At 36.5% G+C, this 5692-nt stretch overlaps 1 pseudogene; it reads right to left on the reverse strand.

Moving 5' to 3' along the window:
- Positions 1-3429: 3429 nt before the first annotated feature.
- Positions 3430-5192, reverse strand: LOC140855279 (expansin-A2-like; annotated as a pseudogene).
- Between the last annotated feature and the right edge of the window lie 500 nt (positions 5193-5692).

Raw genomic sequence — 5692 nt, forward strand, 5'->3', positions numbered from 1 at the left:
ACGTCAATATGTCTAACTAAAGTATGATTTTGAAGTATGAAGAGATAAGTAACGTAGCACTTCAAAGTATGTTTTCTAATGATCATGAAAAATTATTAGTATACTAAATTCATTTTATGATCTTTTCCTTCTATTTGATAAAATGGATCAAGCATGATATTATTATTATTCTAATTATTTTATTTTGAAAATAAAACAAAAATATAGTACATATTTAGTATGTTTGTAATAAGTTATTTTATTAGTTTTGAGCATTATATCTGGAAAGTTTGATGGTGTGATTTGTGAAATTCTATTATATATATATATATATGTGTGTGTGTGTGTATGTTTTTCATCCTACCTCCTTTCATCATTTTCATCCTATTAGTCTTTGTTATTTCTTATATAAGATAAGATCTTGATGTAAATGATTGCTAATCGCCTGGCTTTGCTTCTACCTAAATTTATATCAATGGAACAAGGGGCCTTTCTTCAAGGAAGGCAAATTCTGGACAAAGTCCTAATAGCAAACGAGTGCATTGACTCAAGAATTAGAAAGGCGGGGAGAGGGGCTGGAAAGGAAGGGGGGACTTCACACCAGATGAGATGATATATATATATATATATATATATATATATATATATATATATATATATATATATCCGAAAGTTAGGTGAAAGTGTCATGTAATTTCATATCCGCTCGGGAGGTAAAGCTAAAAACCTTCCCTTAGCCGTCTTATATTGTATCTGGAAGCTAGAATTTAGAGAAGCGTCAATCTTCAGCCAATAATCAAGAGAAGAAGAGAAGGGCCTGCCATACACACACACACACACGCGCGCGCGCATATATATATATATATATATATATATGCATGTATGTATGTGTGTGTGTGTGTGTGTGTGGTGTGTGTGTGTGTTCTTAGCATAGCTATGATTTGGCTCCGCTAATGAAATTTATACATTTGACCTAATAACTTATAATCTGAGAAACTAGCTTCAATACCGAACCACCAGTAATTAGAATAATAGTATCTGACTGTTTATTCATCATATATCTATAATCTGATCCATACCACTAGATTACATGGCCATAGCCTGATATTGGGTTTAGTATGTGTTTCTAAAAACATACTCTTGAAAAGTGAAACAATATTAATTTCTAAATTTTGCTATGCCCATCAATAATATTATATTTGATTTACTATTAGCTAGCATGTTTAGACTGTAGTTTGAGGTATTTTGTCGCTTACTGAGTTGGTGTGGCTCATTATTTTTTCTTTTTTCCAGACTAGAATCATTAATTGCTCAACACACAGGGGAGGGTGTTAGATCTCCTAGAGATATTCGTAACTATTTGGGTTTGTTGGTTTGGTTAATTTGGCTTCATTTAGTTTTATTTAGAACTTCATTTGTTTAAATGATAGTAATTGATTTCAATATTCCTTGTTACCTTGGGATATTTGACTATAAGAATGATTTAATTGAATATTTATAAATCTAATTTTTGAAGATTGGAAAGAAAAATATTATTGCTCCAAAATTATTATGCTTTGATCGATAGCCTTACATCCTTGTATGGTTTATCTTGCACGTATACAGTTTTTGTCATACTTTAGATTCGGCACATGACAAAATGTTTATGGTATAAGTTGCACCTGCCACCATTGTCTGGATTTTGAGGGTTTGGCAGAGCGCTAGTTGGTGGCAGTGATGATGATAGACCTGGAGACACACCACTTGGGATCATTATAGCATTGGATCCGTACTTAGAGCTCCTATACGAAGGCCGTAGCGTTACTTAAAAGAGATCACCGTAGCAAGATTAGAAAATTGAAAAGATCATGTAATGACCATCATTAGGACTGTTATGAGCATTAGCACTCCTGAAAAAAGTAAATGCAGCTAATACACCATTTTTCCTCTTTCCCCCATATAGTTTGTCCAATTATACATTCAAACATACATACATATATACATACACACACATACATACATACATATATACGTATGTACGCATGGATATATTTGATCAGAACTATTCATTGTAAGTTTTTCTAGGTGTTTTTTCATTTCATGCTAATCAATTTTATTCCATCATCAAAATCACAGTCATTAAATACTCACCCATGACTAACTTAATCAAATCCAAATTTATATTGTGAGATAACAGTCGCCCATCAACTTGTGCATCTGTTTCCATGATGCACAGTAAATGTGCTAAAGATTTAGTAGATATACGCCTACCTTAACAACCTAATATCCAATATATGGCCCAACCTGGTCCTTGACCCCCTCTATCTAGCCCATGTGAGGCCTGACCTAGAACAAAACCTGCTTCCAAAGTACATGGGTCAGAGCCCTATGCTGGAGTCAGAGGAGGTGAGGCTATTTCTTTTAGAATCCTAGCCTCTGTGGATGATAAATCCCTCTCTACTCCTTATAAAGCAAATTTCAAGTTCTCTCTCTCTCCGTGGTATTTTTTGCCAAAAAATGATTGATCTTATCTTAACTATAGAATCATATTTTGCATAGCTTTCAAAATATGACTTAAATTTATGATTTGTGCATGGATGGAACGAAGAGATTCATGCTTTGAAGATGTGCAAAATATAATCCAAAATTAAGGTGACGAAAGAAAATCATTATTCTTTTGCGTAAATGATACAACTAGAATCCCTTGTTATTGTTGCTGCGTAAATTAGTCAACTTGCCATGAAGAGGATGTATGTTACTTTAGTGAAGTTATTATAAGTCAATAAGTTCATGCAATTATAGATTCTTGACAACTTTGTTGCAAGAAGTTACAAAAGATATGGGATCTTCGTTATCTATAGTAACTCTAGAGCCCACTCTATTTATTTTGTTATTGAATTAAAAATGACACCTGAATTACATTTATTCTTATAATAGGGGCACAGAGGATTATTGGTGCCTAGACACATTCAAGAAAGCTCTCTAAGTGCCAGTGGTGTTGCTATTAGATTTCAAAGTGAATATAGATTGAAGCATAGATCCCTACACTGTCCATGCGACATCGCAAAATACAGTGTAGTTGTGGATTGCCGCTATGAATAGATGGCATCAAACTAGGAGTCCACTAGCATGGGCCATATTACATGTGGCACACGTTGGTTGATGGCTGTCCGTCCCATGGTGGCCATCCACTAACCCTACAATTGTGAGAGCATGGAAGGTTTAAGTTCTCCTGGCTTTAAAGCGGATTCAATCACAGATCGTTCGAAAATTTTGAAGCTAGCTAGCTAGTTATTAAAGAGAACGATAACTTCACTAAGATGGAAGAACCGGATGAACAAAAAAGAAGTGATGCATTATTTAAATCAGCTTAGATACATAGATCACTAAAATGATCTTTACCCACTCAAACGTTAGCAGGTTAAAGCGCTACAACTTAATTAACTCAGACTACCGCCACGTTCGTCCCCATTAGAACTGACTCCCTTCAAAGTATTGCCCAAAACTCCAGGTGGCCGGAGCAACATTATCACACTGCACCATCTTCCCATCACTTGTGAACACCTGGAATGACAAACTATGACCTACCAACCTCTGGTTGCTCTTCCAAATGGCGCCCCACTCCCTATCCATGGGCCAGAACGTGTCCGGCCCCTTCACCGAGACCCCCACCACCTCTCCGCCGCCTCCCACGTTGTAGACTAACACTTGGATGAAGTCGGGGTCGCCCTTCATCTCAAACATGATGCCACCTTTCTTGACGCAGGGAACCCTCCGAAACTGCAACGGGATGAACCCGGCGTGGTCGTCCTTCACCAGCTTGTCGAACGTGGGATCGGGGAGATCGAAGTGTTTGCGGGGTGGGTAGCACCTGCCGGCGTGATCGCCGGGATTGGGGACAAACGGCCAGCAGTATCCGGTGGCGGTGACGGTGATGCTGCCGGGGGCACACCACTGTGAGTTGTTGTAGCATCGGATTTCGTAGCACGCTCCACACGTGATACCATCGTTGAAGAGGGCTGTGCTTACAACTGCCGTCTCTAAGCCGTACCATTGCTTTAAGAGATTGCCGTATCCGCACGCTCCTCCTGTTAATTTGAGATGAAGGAAATTAAGGAATCAGAGAGGTATATGGGTTTTCAAAGGCCAAACACAAACTTGCAAATTAAATGGCATCTGTAACTAAGCAAGGACACATATGTATGTATGTATGTATGTAACTAAGCTAGGACACAGGTGATTGATGCTGTTCGGGGCAAAAAATAAATGAGAAGCTAATGGCCAAATATATTGCATGTAGGAACCTGTCATGCATCAACCCAGTTGCATGACGCTGCTGTATATCTTGATTGCATGTAATCATCCATAAGGACATAATGTATGCTAGCTAGGTAATTTTGCATGAAGCACGACTGCAAAAAAATCTAGGGTTTGCAATGTATCATGCATATGGCTCTTACTAGCAACCAAATATGCATGGCTGCGGCCCATCACATGAGAATGACATTTTGGATAACTGAGCGTGGATCCTCTATAGGTCATCATAGCATATATTATAGGATGGATGGCCACCAAATAATACACATAGTGAAATAGAATGGCTACTGAATTTTTTAATATTTATTTACTAATTTTATAAATATTTTTATTCTTAATTGATCCAAAAAAATATGATTTACGAGGAAAAAAAAAAGCATGTTCGGCTGTATTACATAATCCTTCTATTTCAATGTTAGAGCAAGAACCAAAACATACCATGTCATATGTGTGATACATAGATTGCATGCCCGAAAAATACTATATAAACATCCTGATTCTAAACTCTTTAAGATCTTGCATATCTTGCATCTCAAATTAATAAAAATATTTTGTATATCTTTTGATAAAAATTATAATGAGCTTTTCAGCCTTCCTTTTGCCGCGGCAAAAATGTATAATGAGAAATCCTCTACTCTTTTTTTTATTTTGGGGAAAACCGCATCCGCCTTCAATTTAAAATTTTGAAATAATCAAAGAAGAGTAACGAAAAAAAAAAAAAAAAGCTCTCCAAACCACGTGTCAACATTAATTTCCTGAAGATAAAAAAAGAATACTCACCGAAGCTCTCTCTTCCTGCCGGGTCTCCATAGTGAGAGGCAGTTCCATTGTCCCACTCACGCCTTGGGCATGGCTCCAGAGGCCATGAGCCAGGCAGTAGCTGCAACACAAACAATGGCAATAAAGATTTTTTCCATCTCCACTCTCTTGTCTTACTATCATTCTATTAAAATGGCCAAAACTAGATGCTATTTATAGGAGAAAAATATCTTTGATTGTAAAGAATTAACGTGACTAGAGGATCCACATAATTTAGAATTAATATCGTACTGGATGATTTCTTGCCATCTCCACTCTCTTGTCATGCTATCAGTTCATCAAAATGGCCAAAACTAGATGCTATTTATAAGAGAAAAATATCTTTAATTGTCAAGAATTAACGTGACTAGAGGATTCACATAATTTAGAATTAATATCGTACTGGATGATTTCTTACCAATTTAGACATCTTTCTGGTTTATAATTAATTAAATGGAACGAGAAGATTATCACAATTTCTTTTTTCTGCTTTTGCAAGAATGATTACCACAAATTTAGTATGACACACCGTAAAAAAAGATTCTTAATATCTTTTTAGTTGTAATTAATTAAATGGAACGAGATGATTGCCACAAATTCAGTATGACACACTGTAAAA

Source organism: Elaeis guineensis, chromosome 2 (assembly GCF_000442705.2).
Source record: "Elaeis guineensis isolate ETL-2024a chromosome 2, EG11, whole genome shotgun sequence".
Taxonomy (NCBI): domain Eukaryota; kingdom Viridiplantae; phylum Streptophyta; class Magnoliopsida; order Arecales; family Arecaceae; genus Elaeis; species Elaeis guineensis.